This window comes from Monodelphis domestica, chromosome 2 (genome assembly GCF_027887165.1).
Source record: "Monodelphis domestica isolate mMonDom1 chromosome 2, mMonDom1.pri, whole genome shotgun sequence".
Taxonomy (NCBI): Eukaryota; Metazoa; Chordata; class Mammalia; order Didelphimorphia; family Didelphidae; genus Monodelphis; species Monodelphis domestica.
Window position 1 is genome coordinate 176285176 of NC_077228.1, and position 22944 is coordinate 176308119.

Below are 22944 nucleotides of genomic sequence, written 5' to 3' on the forward strand. Positions count from 1 at the left end.
TCTCCCATCCACTAAGCCATATGCCCTTCTGGAGCCTGATATTCCCCCAAAACCAATCACACAACCAATCACACTGCACAGACACACTGCTCACCTCTGGAGAGTCGCTCTGAAAGCCAGGAGAGAACTTCCCTTGTTCTGGTGGTCCTCAACGGGTCGTATCCGTCCCAGACGAGCCCCCAAATGTTGGGTCTAAGTGGAAGACCTCCCCAAGGAGCACACAGAGACAATGCAATCCAGGCAAAGGGAAGTCTTTATTACTAGCGCGCTAGGGCTGCCCCAAGAACAGGGGTCTTCTTGGTTTGGCTGGGGGAACACCTTTTATAGTATAGGGGGCTTGTATGAACAATAGGATTTCATGATTTGGCAGTTTTAGCTAGATGAGGGGTTCACAATAAAGGGAATGTATGCTTAGCTGCTGGAATGGTTATGCTGATTGGGACAAGAGTTTACTCCTGGCCCCCAGAGGTTATTCTGACCTCCTTCAGTGGAAAGACCCTAGAATTGGATACAAAAGAATTAAATGTATACCCTCTGACAATTCCTTGGACAAGTTACATAATCTCTCTGAATCCTTACAATTTCATATGTAAAAAAGGAATCAAAGACTGGAACTTTATCCCTCACAGGAGCTATCTCCCTATGCATGGTTTGGGGCTTTAATTGTTACTAGGGATTCTAGCCAAGGTTTTCCTTCAAACCTTTTAATAAGGACCCCACTCTTAAAGTTCTTCATCTTTCCCTTCTGAGAGATGGACGTGGGCTTGGGAGTGGGGAATCATTCTCTGGTTTGGAAGTGCTTGGATGCCAGCAACATCACCAAACTAGGATCTCCTCTCCAACTTTTCCTGTCTGTCAGTGTCAGCGGAAGGGGCAGGGGAGGTCTGGGACAAGGGAGACCTATATGGTTAGAAGGGGTAAGGAAAGACTGGAGAGAGAATCAAGGCTGAGAGAGACAGGATTCCTGTCCCTGGGAGGCAAGTCCCTACTGGGTTAGACACCAGTCAGATAGTTAGCTTCTCTCTGCCCTCTCCTTTTTGTGGATTGGGACAGTAGAGATGAAAATCCATGGGGTAGACTGTCTATAGGATGCCAACCCTCTTTCTCACTCCTTTTCTCATTTCTCCTGGCCTTCCTCTCAACCCCACAAAACACACACACACTCACTCATTCATACACAAGATACAGCTTCTGACTCCATCTCAGAGACCCCTGGGTTAGACTAATACAATCCAAAGCCTTCTCCCTCCTTCCCAGATACCTAGTCTATTTCCTGTCAGCAACTCACCACTAAGGCTACCACTTCCCACCACCTCCAGAGCTTCAGGGTTCAGGTTGGATATCTGCGTGGGTGTTTTTGGTCTTACCTCCTTTTCAGAAACTTTTCTCCTTCAATATCTCAAGACTCTTTGGAGAGACAACCAGGGACCTTCCTTCCACTAAACCCTCAATTTGGGGAGGGAAGAAGCTGGAGTCTGAAGTGAGGCCAACTTGTTTCCCTCCCAATATTGGTTTAGATGCAAAAACAGAAGAATGGAGCTGTATCATTCCCTATTCCATATGCAGTTCCCTCTTCAGGGGTTGAGCCTTTCAGTGCTCAGAAACATGGGCTTTGCTGATCTGCTGTTGGAGGAATGGCAGTGGGGAGGAGTTGATGGGCAAGGTCTACAGGGACTCTTCACTCTGCTCTCAATCAGCATGCAAACTGAGTGGGACCTAGAGCCTTTGAGTATGGGATGCATGAAGAGAGGATACAAACACCTCCCATGATTCTGACCCCATTCCTTCTTGAGGCAAATTGACAAGGACCTGGGGACAAGGAATAGAATGCTGATAGCCCTCTCTTTAAGTAGGCTTGAATGTTTCTTATGGGATGGACTAGAGGGAGGTTTTGGCAAGGTTGGAGTCTCAAGAAATCAAAATGGAGGATACACTTAGCTGATGCACACTTTAAAGCCAAGGACACTTGTCCATCCTTCATCTGAGTCTCAGATTTATTCCCTCTCACCAATCACTAATATTCTAACTGTTCCTTCCCACTCCACAGCCCCCAATAGGTTCTGGTCTCTTTCTGTTCTATTGTTTCCCTGGCTTAATTCCTTTTGAGATGAGTAGGTACAAGCATACAACACTACCTTCAGAAAACAAACTCGAAGTGAGGATACTTCTCCCAGGGATGGGAAGGGATATGTAGCTCCCAGCTCATTGTTAGTTATGTCCAGTCTGGCTGCCTAGGAAGATGAGGGCTAAGATCCCCTACTTTCTTGCTTTTCTTTTTCTTTTTATTGTTTCATTGACTTCCTTTGTTCTCATATCACCATCATTTCTCCATATACCCCACCACTACCAAAACTACTAAATAATTTCTTGTAATAAAGAAAAACAGTTAAGCAAAAAGGACAAAGGCTTTGGAGCTAGAAACCCATGAGTTTGAATCTTATCTCTGCCACTGAACTAACTGCCTATATGACCTTGTGTAAGACATGGTATTCCTACTGTTCTCAGTTTTCCTCACCTCTAAGAAGAAATGGATGAACTAAACACCTTCTAAGGTCCCTTCCAATTCCAACTTAATCTAGGATCTCATGATTCTATGTTCAATTGACAACAGGCAAAGGAGCAAGTATTTGTTTGCAGGACAGATATGGAAGAGTTTCCCCAGCTGCTTCTTTTCCCAAAACAGAACATTGGGATATGTGTTGGAAGAGAGAATGTGGAGAAAAAGGAATCCCAATTTCCTGGGAAGAGGCTCAATCAGACTTGGGGAGAAAAACTCTCCTTACTCTTATCCAGTGGATGATTTTGGAGATTTCTTGGGGTTGCAGTAATAGATTTTGGATTATGTTGTAAACCAGTATATTATCAGAACTCTCTAGTACTGGTTAAGAATAGAAAAGCAAATCCATTCAATAGAACAGACCTACAACAAATAGCAGTAAAAAGACTATAGAAACCTTGTGTTTGACAAAAATAAAGATCCAAGATTTTGGGATAAAAACTCACTATTTCATAAAATGTGTTGGGAAAAATGAAAAGCAAATCTGGCAGAAACTGGATATAGACCAATATCTTAAACCACTTACTAAGATAAGATAAAAATTCATACATGTTTTAAACAAAGGGAGACATCATAAACAGGGAACATATTACCTTTTAGATTTATGGACAGAAGAAGAATTTATGAATAAACAAGAACTAGAAAGGATTATGAGATATAAAATGAAAGATTGAATTCATTAATTAAAAATATTTTGACAGAATAAAAGAAATGTAGCTAAGATTAGAAGAAAAGCAGAAAATTGGTGGGGGCGGGGATTTCTCCAGACAATTTCTGAGACAGAAGACTCATATTTAAAATACATAGAAAGATTTGTCATATTTACAAGAATAGGAGTCATTCTCCAATTGACAAATGATCCAGAGATATGAACAGATAGTTTTTGGATGAAGAAATCAAAGCTACATATAATTATATGAAAAAATGCTCTGAATCATTATTGATAAAAAATGCAAATCAAAATTACTCTGAGATATCATCTTAAACCAACCAAATTCTCTCATATGAAAAAGGGCAAAATGACAAATATTGGAGGGGATATAGAAAAAGGGGCACACTAATACAAGGTAGAACTGTGAACTTATCTGACTGTTTTGGAGAGCCATCTGGAATTATGCTCAAAGAGTATACAACTTTTGACCTAGCAATACCACTATTGTGTTTATTTCCTAAGATGATCAGGAAAATAAAAAAGAAAGAACCATGTATTGAGAAGATGCCTATTAACTGGAGAATGGATGAATTATGGCATGTGATTGTGATGAAATAAACTACTGTATAATAAGAAATGACAAACAGGTTAATTTTTTTTAAACCATGGAAATAAATACATGAAATTATGAAGAGGGAAATGAGCAGAATGAAAAGAACATCCTACACAGCAACAAAAATATTTGAAGAATGATTTGTATATATCTACCTCATTAGAAAGAATTAATAAACAGAAACAAGCAAGACATAGTTTTATATATACATATATCTGTCAAGTGATGCCTTTTCTAGAGCAGAAAGGAAGGAGGGAGATAACCTGGGAATTTTGGTGTAACAAACAAACAAATAAATGAAAAGACTTCTCATTCTCCCCATATTCATTCCAACCTACATATATTCACTCTCTCCCTCTAACTGATGTTGTGTTCTTCTCTTTCCCAGAAAACTGGTGCTATGATTACAAAGGTTATAAAATGTGCAGGTGAGTTGGGGACTACAGAATCCAACACCCATTGCAAACTCAGCATGGCTAGCCAGGTTCAGAATATCTGAGCAAGGTATTTCACCTCTACCTCAGTTTCCTAATCTATAAAATGGGGGTGATAATACTAGCATTTGCCTCCCAGAGTCGTTCTAAGTATCAATAGAGATTACAATTCTGAAGCACTTTGGAAATCTTAAAGTGCTATATAAATGTTTGCTACCCTCTTTTGGAGGGGGTCACTTTTTGAATCTTTAGATGAATGATCCTCTTTGTAAACCATCTCTGATCAAAGTCTAGTTCTTGGCTTATTTTCCCTCTCCCTTTCTGCATGCTCTTGGTTCCACTTCCCCTAAAATCAGTTAGGGAGGGTTCTCTAAGAATGGAGAGTTTTCTGAATCAGCCAAATAATGTCTGGTCTTTATCACTTTTAAGAGATAAAGCTACTAAAATGAAAATAAACCAAGCATAAAATTGCAAAAACACCCAGTAACAATTTATGAAAACAAAGCAGAAATGGTTTGGAGATTCTCCACTGTTTCTAACAGAGAGCTGAGAATTGATTATATTCCACTGAGGGTTTCCCTTCCCTTTCCCTTTTCCTGCTCTAGTTATGAGTGTCAGGAACACAGCTGGGACCAGATCCAGAGAGAGGTCGGGGTGGGGAGGGGTCAGCAGAATGAGAGATTCACAGGATGCTAAACCAGAAAAAGATTTTTAGGGATATTCTAGTGTAGACCTAGCTACTTAAAAAAATAAAATGTATTGGTATCTTGTTATTAAATCCCTTTCATTTCTGAATCTATCAGCACCTTTACTGAGACATCCCTTGTAACAAAGACCCTCCCCAAAAGAAAGCAAAAGTTTAGTAAAACCAAAACATATGAGTGAAGTCTGACCATGTAGCCTTTATTCTACACATGTAGTTCAATGTTCTCCCTTCATGTGAAGAACAGGGAGAGATGAATTTTCTTAATTCTTCTTCATGGTTAAGCCTCTTGGTCATATAACTGAACAAATGCCTTATCTGGCAGAACAATCCACATAGCCTAACCGTCCTTAGTCCCAAACCATAGGTCCTCAAGTTCTCAGAAATCCATGTTCTAAAAACTGAGGAGGGTTAAGATGATGATATAGAATATAATAAATACTTTAAAGTGTTGAAGGTCCACTTGGTAACAAAGTCCTCTTCTCAAAGTACACAGCCATCATCCAGTGTAGTTTAGAATCCTAGTGGTGGAATCAGGAGCCCCAAATTTATCCTCTAGCTGTGTGGAGGACCAGTAATTTCTGCTCTCTGGACCTTCTTTGTCTCTTCTGTAAAATAAGGAATTGAGTGGACAATCTCAAAGGCATCCTCTCACTATGGTATTCTGTGATGCTTTAATCTCCTTTTTTTGTCTCACTGAGCAGCTCAGCAGGTTCAGGTTCAACCAAGTCTATTTTATAGGAAAAGGGGGAGACTAGCCCAACAGGAAACTAATATTCACTCAAGTATTTCTGTAGCGTCTATTATGTTCTCAGCTCCACATTAATAAACTAATCAATTCGTAAATATTTGTTAAACATCAATTATGTGCCAGGAACTCTGCTTAGTGCTGAAGAGACAAAGAAAAATAATAAATAGTTCCCTTCCCTCAAGGAGCTTACATTATAATCAGGAGACAATAATTATGCAAATATGTGTTCCAAAAAGTTTAAGTGTAGCACTAAGCTTCTAGCTTAAAGATTCCCTAAGACTTGTGAGACATCATGGATAAGGAAATGCAAAATAAATGAGTCATTCGGGGATAGAAGGTATGAGGAACTGGGGGCATTTGGAAAGATTTATGTAGACAATGAAGGAAGCATGGAATTCTATGAGAGAAGGATGAGAAAGAAGTGCATTTGAGGCAAGGGGTGAGCCAGTGAAAAACCCCAATGCTGGTGTCTATAATGGTAAGACAGAATCACACAAGATGCATCCATGGTTAGGAAGTCTTCTTCCACCACAAAGCCCTTTGCTGTGAGATCTGATATCAGTGTCTCTTCATTTCTCTTCTGTTTTCTAGTCCTCCAGTTGAAGAGGCATGGACTGGGAGCTGCCAAAATAAGGACAATCCCCAATTAACACTCTGAGCACAAGAGTCAAGAATCTTCCCTCACTGGGTCGTTTGAGGTTCAAGAACTATGAAATGAAGAATGTAAGGCCTATTAAAAACAATGGGTTTTCTGGTCAGTCATTTCTCAGTGTTATGGGGAAGGGTTAAAGGGAGAATGTTACTCTTTTGTCCTCTCTCACCAAGTTCAGCATCTCTTGGTGCCTGGGAACCATTTGAAAGGGAGGGAGAAAAAGGGAACCTCTAGGTTCCATGTCACTACATTCTTTTTCTTCTTATTTACTCCATTCAGCTCCATCTTTGTCTATTCCATTCTATCTTGCTCTATTCCATTCGTCTCCATTCTGTCTCATTCCATTTCATCTTACTCCATTCTACAATATTTTCTTCTTTCTTATTCCACTCTACTTTATTCCTCCTTTCTTTTCTACACTCCATATCACCCCAATCTATTCTCCTCATCTTGTCCCATTCTACTCTGCTCCTTCTTATCCACTCTGCTCCATTTTACTCTACTCCATTATTATTTGCTCTGTTCTAACTTGGCATACATTTAGAGGATGAATGCTTTCCATATTCCAATAGCTCCTATTTATAAAGCACTGCAAATGGTAGGAGAAAAGTGAGTGATGATCTGCTCTTAAGTTTTGCTGAGTTCAATATAGGATGAGCTAGGAGGTTCTCTCTCATTAGTGTTTATTAAGGTGAGCTTTTTGTGGGAAATATCAGGTGCAGTGGAAATAATATAAGGAAAGGTTCTGGGCAGTAGCAGGGAAACTGGCCAGGATTAAGACTACACAGTGAGATATGAAGCACCTACAGTGGTGGTGCCAAGAGGATCTTACAGTCCCTCACCCTCTCTTTTACCTCTCTTTTATCCCACCAAGTGGAAGTGGTCTTTTTAGATTCAGTCAAGATCTCTCATGGTGGCCTGAAGGATAAATACAAGGGAGTTGCAATACATCTGCACTGGTTGAACACTTTGGAGAAGGGCTCTGAATCCACTATAGATGGGAAGACTTATGTCATAGAGGTGAGAGGCTCATATCTCCAAAATTTGGAGAGAGCCAATCCCATTCCCTTGTCTGTTCACTGCCTAACTGATGAGGGATGGGGGGGGTGGAGGGGTCCCTGAGATTTGATTTAGATCATTCTATGATCTAACTATATCTATAAACTAAGACTCAAAGAGAAGAGGTGATTGCCCAGAGTCACATGGTCAGTTAGTAGCACAGCAAGGATTAGAATCCAGATTTCAGAGAGATAATTTTCCCCTAAGTCCTTTCCAATCTCCCCTTTGGAGCTATAATGAAAAATTTCTAACCCCTCTCCATACAGTGTAGTCCCCCAGAGCTCCCTGCCCTGATCTCCCTACCCCTCCTCACTCATGGCATAATGGAAAGAACACTGGATTTTTCATCAAAGGACCTGGGTTCATATCCTACTTGTCATAGCATACCTAGGTGATCTTGGGCAAGTCACTTTACCTCTCTTAGTTTTCTCACTTATAAAAAGAGAGCAATAGCTCCAAATCTATGATATTGTTATTTAATAATTGACTTAATCTCTCTTGGCCTCCATTTCTTCATCAGTTTCTTCTAAATCCATGATCCCATTGTTCTCTGTTCAGAACTCAGAAACCACTAAGGAAAGGGCTAAATGCCCATATTAACCTATTTCTCTTCTGCAATTTTGACTAAGATAAAAATCATCCACATAAAGAGCAAGTTTAAACATCTGACAGATTCACTTGCCTCACAGGACAGGGATGCAGTCACTGTTCTGGGAATCTTGGTAGAGGTTAGGACCTCCTCCCCATTCCCCATCCTCTTCCCATTCTTACTCACTTGCCAGAATCTGCCTTTCCCCTTTTCTATTTCCCCCTTCAACTAGCAGAAGACAAGGAAATGAAGCAATGGAGAAAGAAGAGAAAGATAATCTGTATCTGTCTTTCTCTACCTCAGACCCTTTTCCTCAGTCCCTCTCTAGGCATGTTTGTCTTTTTCTCTTCTCCACATTCTACAGGCATGGTGGGAAGAAGAGTCAATCCCAGGGAAGAGGATAGGGAGACCTTCTTCCTGCTAATAAATCAGAACATGATGCAGCACCTCACCCATCAAGAAAAGGAAAGGTTTCCTGAGAATGAGCCTGGAGTCTGAACACAAAGATTCCTCCTATCCTTCCCCCTAACATCCTCCTACCCCTTATCCAAGGGTCACTTCCTGGCTTGTCTGAACAAAATGGTTCTCGTTCTAGCCTGAATCTGAAAGTAATAGTGGTTTTGTCGATCTGATAAGGTCCCTGGATGAAATCAAATACAAGGGTGAGCATCTACTATGTCCTAGCTAGGGATGTGGATGGAAGTGGATTGATGGTGGAGAAAGAGCCTAGAGGAGGATAGGTTTGTATGTGTGTGTAGGAAGGATAGAGGTGAAAGAACCCCTGAAATTGGAGTCACCTTGTCCATATACAAGTTTCCCCAAAAACAGTTAGCCAAAGGAGCTTTGGGGAAGAATGGTTTTAATAACCAGTGAATATGGTTAAGGTTGGGGTGGGGTAGCACTGGGTAGACACTGAGAGATTGGGGGATAGGACTTCTTTAACAGGTTTGTGGCAGAGGAGAATGGCAGCTAGGAAGATTTGATGGGCAAATCTAGAGCAATAGTCTGTAAGGGTTAAAATTGTGTTTGAGACTGAATGTAATAATTATATTTGGTCACCAAGGATTTTATTTATAAAATCCTAATGAAACACCCAAACTCAGCTGAAAATTTTATGGTGATTTAATTGATATAGTGGAGGAGATTAAGAAGAAGGAAGAAGGAAGGGGCTAGTACCAGGTGGGAAGATTAGGAGATCTAGAAAGTAAGGTTTTGAGTGTGAAGGAGGGAAGAATCAGCCTGACCTCCAAAGGGGCTCAGCTAAGATGCCCGAACCTGAATCAGCTCAAGGGCAAAACTCACCACCAACACTCCAAGATGTTAAAATGCCTAGCACACTCTCAGCCAGAGTCATCTCTCCAGGGAAAGAGGAGGAGAGAGGAAGTGATGTGCCTTATATAGACAGTTTTACATCGCTTTCCTGCGTCTCATCTGTACCAATGATGACTTAGCTTGACTTACGACAGACCAGAGGTCTATCCTTTTTTCTGCACATGTCTGTTGAAGGCCATTTCCTTAGATAATTAAATTTTGAGTTTGATGCAGACTTTCCAAATCTTGTTAAACTAAGAAGGGAGGAGAAATGTAGAGTTTCCAAGACCTGATTCTGTTATTCCAAGTATCTCCATTGTTACTGATCAGGAAATAGCTAAATCAGATCTTCTAAAGAATGGTCTGATTAGGGTGGAATAGTTTTAAAATTCACAAATCCTGGCATTGGAGGGGAAACCTCAAAGGGGAATGTGTACTGTATATGTGCTTAGAGTCATTCTGAGGGAAGCAGAACTTTTCTCCAACTTCATGCTAAGAGACCCTCTGGGTCTTTTATCTCCTTAGCAAAGTAGAAGAGTTCATCCTTTTTGATTTGCTCCCAGATATGGAGAACCTGAAATATCATTACCATTACATGGGCTCCCTAACTTTTCCTAACTGCCAAGAAAAGGTTGTCTGGACTGTGTTTAAGATTCCTTTAAAAGCTCACGGAGATCAGATAACCATTTGGGGATCTTTGGTTTTAGATTAGGTTCTCAAGGTGGCTGGTGGGGGATGGTAAATGAGAGACTCTGGGCATGGTAGAAATGGAATCAACAAGCTAGTCAATTGACCAACTTCTATTGTGTGCCTACCCTGTGCTATGTGCTCTGGAGATACACAGAAACATGTCACAGTCCCTACCTTCAAAAAATTTGCAGGCTACTTAATAAAACTAAACTAATGTCAGAGAACATTCAAACAGTGTATAGGATGATAGGATTTAGAACTGTGAGGATCCTTACTATGGAATGATTTATCCTTAGGAAACCCATGATTTTATAGATGCCAGGGCTTGGCCACTGCTGCATTCACACTGAGTATCTGTCATCTGAGGGCTAGACTAGTTCACATGGGCTCAGCATGTCAGACTAGCCACCAAATGGTCCTTTTGGGGGGGTTCTCTAGCCATTCTAGCACTCTCTAGCCAATCCCCATCAAGAAAAGATATATCATATTCCCCCACCTTGACTCGTCTCCCATAACTCCCCTCTTCCAACCATGCTCAAAGGCTGAGTTATGTCCACAATCTCAATTAAGTCATTTCTGGAATTTTTTAGAGTCTCCATGAAGACAGTGGAAATTATTCATGTGCCACACTGGAATAGTGGGTGGTGGAGTAGAGAGGGTTGAATTCAATCTGAGTGGGACAAACTGAAGGAACAGGGGGGGAAGGTAAACATTCACCCCAGGTGGATCATCATTTCTACTTTCATCTCTCCTACCCATCTCAAGTAGGAAAGGGTCAGGTTATTGATGAAAGAAGTCATCAATAAATGGATATAAAGACCTTAACCAAAAAGATTAGGGCTCTTTAGTATGAAGAGAAATCAATCAATGAACATTTGTTGAGCACCAACTCTGAGCCAGGCCCTCTGCCAGACTGTGGACAAACAAAGAGAAAAAAAAAGAAATAGCCTCTTCCCCCAAGGACCTTGCACTGTATTGGGTGAAAGAGAATGTACATATATATGAGGTCCTATATACACATATATGCAAAACAAGTAGATCAATACAAGACAGTCTGGCCAGGCGCTTGAAGTTGAGGGGATTGTGATCAGGAAAGTAACCTTATCGAAGGACATGCTTGAGCTTCACAGGAAACTAAGGAACCTAAATGGCTAGTAGAAGGATGGTAAAGTCACTGAATTCCTGGTCCTTTATAGATATTGAAATTCTTCAAGTCACTGTCCTATAACAGGACACATGAGAGAGAGAGATGCTCATGATAGACAACTTCCAGTCCATACAGACGCCAGGAAATCAAGTTGTCTAATACTCCAGGGTAGGAGGACTCTTGCCCCATGCATGGCCCATTCTTCTGGTCCCTGTACTGACCTACCTCCTGGCTGCCTTCCTTTACTGAAAGAATCTCTGGTGCCTGGACTTTTGACCTGCTGAACTCTGGGTTTTCACAGATATACTGTGATATATCAGCACCTCACTGCTACCCTTGATGGCCACCTCACTGCTACCCTTGATGGCCACTATTCTCTGTTATAAGCATGACATATCTTATCTTACTAATAACACATTCCATTGCCCAACTCAACCCTGTCCCAGTGTCTCCTGCCTTGTCAGAGTGGATAAACCTCAGCTGCAGTTTCCTGCCTCCCAGGCTGCTGTGCCTACTCCATTTCCCCTCCTCTTCCCAGCCCCTATACTGAAAGACTAAAGTTTCTTTCTGATAGCTTTCTTCCTATCTGCCCTTTCAGTCTATCATTGCCCTTTCTCCACCCTGAGCTGCCTGCCCTATTCTCAGCTGGGTGACAACTAAATTGAACTGTTAGCCAATAACAATCTAAAATAGTGATGGCAAACCTTTTAGGAACCCTATGTAGGGCCCTGCCCCACCTCCCCACTGCATGTGGTGTCCTACCACCCTATATTGGGGGTAGGGCCAGGCTCCCAACCCACATCCAAGTCATTTCCTGCTGCCATGGGGACCCACCCCTGTACCCAGCTGCATGGGGGGGAGGGGCAGAGTCAGGGGACTGCTGCCAAAGAAGCCTGGGGGGAGATAACTCAGAGTCCCAGTCCCCTCTCCCCTGAGTTGGAAGGGGGGGGGACTGGGCTCCCAGCTGGCTTGCCCCCAGGGGAAATCTGCCTCCTGTAGCCATAGGGACCTGCCCTCCCCTGCAGCCAGCCTTCCTGGTGCTTCACTCAGTGGTGGGAGCTGGGGAAGGAAGGAGTGCAGTGAGCCTTTGGGGGATGGGGCCATCCCCCAGACAGGTGGTTCACCAGGAAGAAAGTGGAGATCTTTTAGGATGTGAGGCTAGGCCCAGTGGAGGGAGAAGAGACCCATCTGCCACCCCCCTGCAGTTCCAGACAGGGGAGGGAGAAAAGGAGAGGCATGGCCTGAATGCTCCCCTCAGGGAAGGGAGTAAGCACCTAGGGGTTGGGAGGTGTTGGGGAGGAGAGGTGGAGAGGGGGAAGGGAACAATTGCTGGGAGAGGTGCAGGTGTGTTCACAGTGATGTCTTTGAATTTGCAGTCTTTGGCACCTGTGCCATAGATTTGCCATCATGAGTCTAGAATATCCCTTGCCAGGGTTGTCTCTATTTTATCAGAGTCCTTGTGACAGCAAAAAGAGCATCATGACCTAAGGAAATGCATAGACAAAATAAGGATGTTTCACTCTCAAGAGACTTTCCATGACCTAACTCAATGAAACTAATCAATCTCAGTCAATCAATAAATTTACTCAGTCTCTTAACTACCCTGTTCCAGGCACTGTCCGAGGTGCTTGTTGTACAAAGACAAACTTGACTATGAGATGGATTGCTTATTCCAAGGCCACTTCCAAATGCAGGGGATGTCATGGAGATAATGCTGCACCCACAAGGGTGCCCCAACCCCTTCTGAGGACCTGGAATATCAGGATTGGAATGGACCTTAGTCCAACCCTATCATTTTATAGGGGAGAAAATTGAACACCACACAGGAAAAGACTTACAGATGGTTAGAGGTAAAATCTGGATTACAATTCAAGTCTTCTGACTTCTAGCAGCTGTGCAATTTTTTGCTGGGAGGAAAGGAGAGGGAAGAGAAGGGGAGGATAAATAGGAGGATGGAACAATAGCTAACTCATAATAGTTAATATATCCACTTAAATTTTGTAAAACACCTCCTTTGAGATTTGCAACAAACCTCTAAGGTGGATAAATTTTATTGTCATCATTTTCCAAATGAAGAAATCAAGGCTTAGAGTTTAAGTGTATAGTCCAGAGTTATATAGCTAGTAAATGTCCATGGTTAACTTTGAATGAAGATCATCCTGATTTCAAGTCCAGCATTCTAATTACTATATACCACTTAGCTTTCTGTCAAAAACATGGAATTTTTCTGAATAATGGGGAAGTTTCCATAAAAGTCATTGAAGAAGCATGTGTGACCATTTTTTTCTCTTTCTCCATAGCAGATGTGTCTCTGTTCTTTCCTTCTATGGGATAAAAGACTTATGGGTGGAGGAGAGTGGGACAGGGTAGGGGCTGGGAGTGGTAAGCCGGCAGTCCAGGGAGATAAAGGAGTGAGCCCAAGAAAATAACAGGGCTAGAGAGGAAAGCAAAGAATAATAACAAAATAAAATAAAAATAAATGCCCTTCCCAAACTTGCCTGGATCTCCTCAAGCCACAGGTATACCCTCCTCTCTTCAATCTCACCCTTACTGCTTCTGATTTCTGGTCCCCCACCTGTCTTGGCCACTCCCAGGAGAGATCCCGAGGGAGCAGGGAAGGGGAGGGCTCTTCTATGGAGACAGGTCTTTGGAGACTGTCTGCTCTCCAGGCTTCAAACAGTTTTGGGGTGAGGAGTAAGAAAAGTGAGGGGGGAGAGGGGATGGTCACACTGCATCTGAAATTCTTACTTCTGGGGATTTGAAGTTGAAGAAAGAACTTGGCAGTGGGAGGTGGGTCCTAGGTGACCAGAACTGGGAGGACCAGGATTGAAAGGATCAGAGCTAGATTCTTTCATTTAAGAAACCGTTGTAAGACCTGTGGACTTTTAGTCAAGAGAAGAGAAGACCCAGGGAGAGAAAGGAAAGTGTCTTTAAATATCTGAAGAGTTGTTTCTGGCATGTAAGGGGAATTAGTATATTTGGGGCTAATGGACCAAGGACTGAGGTGGGGTTGGGGAAGATAGAGAATATCTTCATGTAGTATAAGGGAGCTGAGTGTTCCAAGCATTCATCAAGCTGTAAACACTGCCTTCTCCATATTCAGCTCTGAAGCACACTCACATCTCCCAAGGGAAAATACTCAGGGCCACTGTGTCCATTCTGTATCTCTACCTTGTCCTGCCCACTGTCGGCCTCTAATCACAGTATTTCCTCCAAAGCTATTCCTGATTTCTCTTCAGATCATTGGCCTTTATCTTATTATTGTGGATAAACATTTACAATGTCTAGTTTTTTTCCATCCCTTATATGAGTTCATCTCAATTCCAAGAACCCTCACCTACCCAATAACTGGTTACTACAAGCATTTTAGCAGTGGCACCAGACTATAAACCCGAGGAGGGAAATGCTGCATGAGTGGGGAGTAGGACAGTTCAAAAGACCCAAGACTTCAACCATTTTGGTGGAGGGATTGGGATAAAGGTTCAGGGGACATCAAAGAATAAGAGCTCAAAAGGAGGATCTAAGAAGAAAGGAAGGAACAAGCACTTATTCAGCACCTACTATACCAGGCACATGATAAATATTGTCTCTGTATTTGGATCCTCAAATCCTCCTTGTCAGGGAGGTAGGAATTGCTGTTATCCCCATTTTTCAGAGGAGGAAACTTAGACAGATGGAGGTTATTTGACTTGCCCTGGGTCACACAGCTAGTAAGTATCTGAGGTTGGATTTGAACCTAAGTCTTCTTGACCCCAGACTCAAGTGTTCTCTCTATTGTGCTACCTAGTTTTCTCTAGACCTAAAGAAGTAATATTGAAATCTGAAAAGTATATTATATGTATACAAATGTCAATTCTAATTACCAAGTGCTCTCATGTTTACAATTTCATTAGTTTCTTAAGACAGACTCTAATGTAAGTTAGATAAAGCAGATAATTATTATCCTTATTTTGCAAATGAGAAAACTTAGGCAAGAGAGATTAAAGGACTTACTCAAGGTTACATTGCTAACAAATGACTTAGATGGAATATAGCCCTTCATTCATAATACTTTAAGTGTATAATTACATTAATAAAAATAATAATTATATCCACTTAATGGATTTTGAAAGATATCTTGACTCTGATTGTTTGGTCCCAGCCTGCTGATCCATTGATGTTGGGCAGAGGCGTCACTCAGTCCCTGAGATCTGGCACCTAGGCAGGTCAAGTACCCCATCTGACCAAGTCCAGCAAAGTGTCACATATCTGATGAGCTGCAAGGGTCCAACTTCTTTTGCTCATGTGAACCCATCAGAATTGTCTATCTCATGATGAAATCCAAGCAGATCTCCAGCCATGAGCCCATCAACAAGTTGCTGCCATGCTGCCATATTTTTTTAAACATTATTTTATTTGGCCATTTTCACACATTATTCATTGGAAACAAAGATAATTTTCTTTTCCTCCCCTCCCCTCCATAGCTGATGCATGATTCCACTGGGTATGACATGTGTCCTTGATTAGAACCCATTTTCATGTTGTTGGTATTTGCATTAGGGTATTCATTTAGAGTCTCTCCTGAGTCATGTCCCCTCCACCCCTGTAGTCAAGCAGTTGCTTTTCCTCGGTGTTTTTACTCCCACAGTTTGTCCTCTGCTTGTGGATAGTGTTTTTTTTTCTAGATTCCTGCAGAATGTTCAGGGACATTATATTGACACTAATGGAGAAGTCCATTACGTTCGATTGTACCACAGTGTTTCAGTCTCTGTGTACAATGTTCTCCTGGTTCTGCTCCTTTCGCTCTGCATCACTTCCTGGAGGTTGTTCCAGTCTCCATGGAATTCCTCCACTTTATTATTCCTTTTAGCACAGTAGTATTCCATCACCAACATATACCACAATTTGTTCAGCCATTCCTCAATCGAAGGGCATCCCCTCATTTTCCAATTTTTGGCCACCACAAAGAACGCAGGTATAAATATTCTTGTACAAGTCTTTTTCCTTATTATCTCTTTGGAGTACAAACCCCATGTTGCCATATTTTAAATCAACTTCTTTTAATTTCTTTGGTCTGAGTTTTGCCTTGTTAATTGGGATAGAGGCCCAAAAGGAAAGAACTTTTCTTACAACATGGGTACCAGCCCAGGCCCGCAGCCATTATACTTGGAGATCAGAACTTACTGTCCTTGGGGTGACATTTAGAGGTAGGGGAGAAGGTAGCAGGTGGCCATTAATGGTTAAGAACATGGAATGAGAACAGATTTTAGAGATGAGAGTGGGAAATTAAATAAAAACCCTTAGAGTGACCCATCAAAGAGCTAGGGTCACTCCTCTAGAATTATGGATAGAGGAACAAGGTAAACTCTGGTTCCAGGGTGACTACCCTTTTTTTTTTCCAGGAAATATAGAGCCAAGTTTATGGAATGATATTGCCCCACACAACCTCCCCAGAAGAATTCCAAACCCCCAGGGGTTCTGACAACCTTATTTCAGCCAAGATTCTACAATGTTCTCTCACCCGTTTCCTCTCCCCCTTAATTTGAGATACAAATGGAAAAAATGGGAAGGTTTACTTCCTACATTTACTTCCTACTTCCTACATACATTTGGGGGAGCTATTATTAAGGAGTAACTCTGAGGATCACTGGTTAAACCCAACTTAAGGCCTGAGGCTCCCTAGGTGGAACAGTTCAATGGAATTGGTGTTGGGCCAAAGGTCCTGAACAAACCCCCTCAGCCCCCTGACAGAGGTCCATGAGCCCATCTGGCTTACTAAAGGCACAATTCCCATGGGATAGATAGGAGCCTGAAAGGTAGCCCAATCCCTGGTTTATCTTATTGCTAGAAGAATGTTTATACACATTTAATTTGGAAGATGAACAACCAGGGTAGTGGGATATTGGTGAGGAATGGGTTCTGGGACTGAGTAAAGGGAAGAGATGGAGAAATTCTCTCTTACTTTGGCTCCTTCGTTGAACATTTATGTAGAAGGCAGAACTGAGCTCTCACCAGCACAGATTTCTGGGAAATGCCTCATTTGGGGACATGATCCCATACTACCTCTAGTCTGTAGTGGTGGCTAGTTCTATGCCATGCCAACCAAACTACCCAAAAATTATTTCATAAAGCTAGAAAAAACAACAACAAAATTCATTTGGAAGAACAAAAGACCAAGAAATATCAAGGGAATCAATGAAAGAAACTATGAATGAAGAAGGCCTAGATGTACCAGATTTTAAACTATACTCTAAAGCAGTAATCATCATAACACTTTAATACTAGCTAAGAATTAGAATACTGGATCAAAGGAACAGATTAGATAATCAACACATTGTAGTTAATGTCCATAGCAACTTAACGTTTGATAAACCTAAAGATCCAAGCTTATGGAGAAAGAAATCACTCTTTGACAAAAACTGCTGGGAAAACTGGAAAATGGTAGGGCAGAAACTAGACATAGACCAACATCTCATACCATACACCAGAGTAAAGTTAAAAATGGATACTTGATCTAGAAATAAAAGGTGACACCATGAACAAATTAGGGGAACACAGAAAAGTTTACCTCTCAGATAAGGAAAGAATTTATGACCAGCACAAGAGAAAGCACTATAAAAAATGAAATGGATAATTTTGATTCCATCAAATTTAAAAAGTTTGATAAAAAAAACCCAATACAACCAATATTAGGATAAGAAAAATTTTGGGAAAAAAATGTATTGCAAGTGTCTCTGACAAAGGCCTCATTTCTCAAATATCTATATAGAGAACTAAGCCAAAGTTATAAGAATACAAAACACTCCCCAATTATGTGGTCAAATGATATGAATAGGCGGTTCTCAGAGGAAGAAATTAAAACTATCTATAGTCATATGAAAAAATGTTCCAAATCATTATTGATTACAGAAATGCACATTAAAACAATTCTGAAATACCCTCTCCCACCTATCAGATTGGCTTAACATGACCAAAAAATAAAATGATAAATGTTGGAGAGGATATGGGAAAATTGAAACACTGATGCATGGTTGGTGGAATTGTGAACTGACACAACCATTCTAGAGAGCAATGTGGAACTATACTCTAAGGGTCATAAAACTACAATATAGCCTTTGACTCAGCAATATCTTTACTGGGCCTGTATCCCAAAAAGATCAGAAATAAGGGAAAAGGCCTAGATAAAAATATTTTTCACAGCTCTTTTTGTAGTGGCAAAGAATTGGAAACTGAGGCATTGTTCATCCCTTGGGGGAATGGATGAACAAGTTGTGGTATATGGTGTAAAGTAATACTATTGTTTAGCTAAACCTTGTGAGGGTTGCCAGCGGGTCGTCATGGACCCCTGGTGAACTAGGTGAACTTTGTTCACCCAGCATGTGAAGACTGCTTCGGCTGAACAGAAGGAAGAAACCAATAAGAAGGTTCAACGGCTGAGATGGCGACGCAGCAAAGCACTGTGGAGTGCTTAGGGCGTGTTGGAGCACAAAAGACAACACGGCCATCCAATGCAGCTGAGGAAGTCTCCAGGTGTAATGACTTTTCGTGCCACTGGACCCAGGCTTCCAACGCTGAGAGAGTGGGACTGTCTCTGTGTATCGACTTTTCCACTTAAATCTTCATGCACAAGTGTCTTTTTGCACAAAAACGCACAAAGACAATCATCATCCTCGGTTACCGAGAGACGACTACTACTAATACTATTGTACCATATGAAATGATGAACAGGATGAATTCAGAAAAAACAAGACTTTCATGAACTGATGCAAAATAAAGTGAGTAGAACCAGGAGAACAATGTATATAGTACAGAAATATTATACAATGATCAAATGTAAATGACTAAACTATAATCAACAAAGTCAGTTCCCAAGATATCCACAAGGGGTGACCCATGATGAAGAATGTTAATCATAGCCAAAGAAAGAGCTGTTGAAATCTGATTACAGATCAAAGCATTCCATCCCCTACTTTATTTCCTGCATGATTTTTTCTTGTTTGTGAGATATGTGGCTTCTGTCATGACATGAGCAATATGGAAATATGTATTGAATGAAAGCCCTGGTATAATCTATATCAGGCTAGAGTCTTGGAATGGGGGTGGCAGGGTATCAGAGAAGGAAAGAGAGAATTTGAATTTTAAAATTCATAAAACAATTGTCAAAAATTATTTCTACAAGTAACTGAAAATGATTTTAAAAAGAATAACCTATGAGTTATCTTGTGTCTGCTTAATGGGAAATCTGATTTTACTTAGAGTTATTATTTAAACTGAGCTAAAAACTTGTGTGTAGACTACATCCTGAAATGCAAACAGGACAAGAGTTACCTTGAAGATGTTCTCATTGTTTAAAAGGGCTTCTGAGAGCAGTAGTTTGTTTGTGTGATACTTATGTCCATTTGAACATGGTTAATGACTGAATATGTTTTTGTATTGACAACTTGTTTTAAATAAGCTTTTTTCTGTATATAGTTTAGACGTATATTTATGGATCCCATCTCAGGTTTTTATGATTATAGTTGAATAAGTATCTTTTTTTTTTTTTAATAAAACCCTTACCTTCCGTCTTGGAGTCAATACTGTGTATTGGCTCCAAGGCAGAAGAGTGGTAAGGGCTAGGCAATGGGGGTCAAGTGACTTGCCCAGGGTCACACAGCTAGGAAGTGGCTGAGGCCGGATTTGAACCTAGGACCTCCTGTCTCTAGGCCTGGTTCTCAATCCACTGAGCTACCCAGCTGCCCCCTGAATAAGTATCTTTTAAGCAAATTCATTTGTGGAACCCAAGGATTAAAAGCATCTTCTTGCAATGAGGACTGCTAGCTATGTATTCCTATATAGCAATGATGGTGAACCTTTTAGAGGTAGAGTGCTAGGCCCTTCTCACACACCACCCCCCAAGACCACATGCTATGCCCCCTCTTCCCTTACCCAACATAGGGGAGGAAGAAAGCACTCTCATTGGGCTGCTAGGCAGAGGGGTAGATGAAGTGAGGAATGTCCCCAGTGAATGTAGAGAGGACAGGGGTGACCTGAACTCTCTGCTCCCCTCCAGCTCTGCCACCTATGAGCTGCCCACCCTACCCCTGTGAGCTCCCATGGGGTTGATGGGGAGAGAGGCAGGGAATGGGAAAAAAATGTCATCAGGCACAGAGGAGAGGGGGAGGGGAACAGCTCTGCCTGAGTCTCTCTGCCGTTCTAGTAACAAACTTGGGGCGGGGGAGGTGACTACATGCTCATAAAGAGCTGTCTGCATGCCATCTTTTGAGATCTGGGCCATAGGTTTGCCATCACTGCTATATAGGATTAGATCTTTAAGGTATTTCTTCCTCTTAAGGCACAAATTTGCAACAGTGAAAAGTTTTGAGTAGGTAATAAGGCAGAGTGAATATAAATATTGAATAATAAACTCTAGAAATTGGGTTTGGGATTTCACATATTAAATTGCATTGATAACTATAAAGAATAAGATAGAGACAGTAAAAGGTATGTAATAACTGAGATTCTCTGAAGTTTCACCTGAACTATGGTTTCCAATATTGATGTTCTTACAACTCTGTAATCAACAGGATTAGAATCACAAGGTTAGGGGTAGTTTTGACCACATGGCCTAGGTACTAGGAAAAGCCAATTTAGGAGGGTGTACTTTGAGACTTGTCACTGAGAGATTTGGTAGAATTACCTAGGACTCTGCAGATGACCTTCAACCAGAGAAGAAAATCCCTCAGAAACAAGACCTGTTTTTTTTTTTTTTCACAGAGCTGCCTGTGAAAAAGGTCTATTCTGTGATGTCCAGGGGAAGATGTTTCCAGGGGCCAGACAATTATATGGGACATCTGGGACTCAGGATAAAACGTGCAGGTAAACTGAATATTGTTTGTGGATTACCAGGTTACAGGGAAAATTGATGTTATTTAATACTGGTGATTAGTATTATAATACTTTGGCCTTCTTATAATTATTATAGCTATATTATATTATATCATAAATATATATTATTTATATGTAAGCATATAAGTATTATATAAATATAATTATAATACTTTGGTCTTTCATTCATCGTATTCATGTTTACTGAATTTCTTGTTGACCCTGCTGATATCATCTCCCCTCTGAAACTGATAAATGATGAACCCTCTAAATGGCTTCATCTGTAATGCATCATCTAATGCCTTAGTTTATCTAGAGAGCCTATATCAGTGGTGGTGAACATATGGCATGTGGAGTGTTCTCTGTGGGCACGTGGTCACCCTCCCACCCACCAACCCAAGCTCCTTACTAGAAAGGCAGAGGGACTCAGATGGAGCTGCTCTCCTCCCCCTCTCCACCACATCTGAGGACAGTTTCCCATTCCCCGCCCCTCTGCCCAGCAGCCAATGGGAGCACATAGGGGGTAAGGTGGGTGGCTTACAAGTGGCAGAACTGGAGGGGAGCAGAGAGCTCAGGCCACTCTCCTTCCCCTCTCTACACTTGCTGAGGAAATTCCTCCCTTCACCTGCCCCTCTGCCTAGAAGCCCAATGGGAGAGCTTCCTCTTGCCCCTGTGTGGGGTAAGGGTGGGATGGTGGGTAATGCCCAGCACTCTGTCTGGGGCATGGGGTGGGGTGGGGCTCAGCACCTCTAAAAGGTTCATCATCTCTGGCCTATAAAATAAAGTTTATCTCCTTGGGGAAACATGAGGTTATAACTCTGTGTATCTAAGTTTGTTCAACTTTATGATGTTGATGGCAAAATGGGATTATGATTTTTGACCTACTGTATAATTGTTTCCTGTGTAAAATCAAATCCCCCACTTTATTGCTGCTAGTGCTTGTTCACATTGATTTGGCCAAAGCAACAATAATTAGGATGATGCCAGTTGAGGATAAGGATAGATCAAAGACTGAATGTGGTGCAGAACCACATGTATATTTTGTCCTGTTGTTGTCATTTCCATATCTATGATTAGCCCCAAATATGGGAATAATTGAAAGATATCTTGACTCTGACTCTGGTCCCAGCCCTGCTGATCCATCGATGTTGGGGTTGGGAGAGGCATTACTCAGTCTGTACCTTCACAGTCCCTTCGAGATCTGGCACCTAGGCAGGTCAAGTACCCCATTTGGCCAAGTCAAGCAAAGTGTCACATATTTGATGAGCTGCAAGGGTCCAACTTCTTATGCTCATGTGAACCCATCAGAACTGTCTATCTCATGATGAAAGTTTTATTATGAAAAGCTTGCCCACTCTGAAATCCAAGCAGATCTCTAGCCATGAGCCCATCAACAAGTTGCTGCCATGCTGCCATATTTTAAATCGACTTCTTTTAATTTTTTCATCTGAGTTTTGCCTTGTTAATTGGGGTAGAGGCCCAACAGGATACCTGAAGATCAGAACTTACTGTCCTTGGTGTGACATTTAGAGGAAGGGGAGAAGGTAGCAGGTAGCCATTAATAGATAGGGACAAGGAATGAGAACAGATTTCAGAGATAAGAGTGGGAAATGCTAGGGTCACTCCTCTAGAATTATGGATAGAGGAACAAGATGAACTCTGGTGCCAGGGTGACTACCCTTTTTTCAGGCAATATAGAGCCAAGTTTATGGCATGATGCTGCCCCACACAACCTCCCCAGAAGAATTTCAAACTCCCAGGGGTTCTGACAACCTCATTTCAGCCAAGAATTCTACAATGTTCTCTCCCCCCTTTCCTCCCCCCCTTAATTTGAGAAACAAAGAGAAAAAATGGGAAGGTTTATCCCTTCTTCATGCATATGTTTGGGGGAGCTTTTATTAAGTAGTAACTCTGAGGCTCACTGGAGAAACCCATCTCAG

General features: G+C 41.6%; 1 long non-coding RNA gene across 1 annotated transcript in view; it reads left to right on the forward strand.

Annotated features, from left to right (window-relative positions):
• Positions 1-6459, forward strand: part of LOC103101793 (uncharacterized) — a 29282-nt gene extending 22823 nt beyond the window's left edge. Inside the window, exons 3-4 of the long non-coding RNA XR_008915938.1 lie at positions 4211-4250; positions 6302-6459. This is a non-coding gene — a long non-coding RNA (uncharacterized LOC103101793). The remainder of the gene's footprint in view (positions 1-4210; positions 4251-6301) is intronic.
• The last annotated feature ends 16485 nt before the right edge of the window (positions 6460-22944 follow it).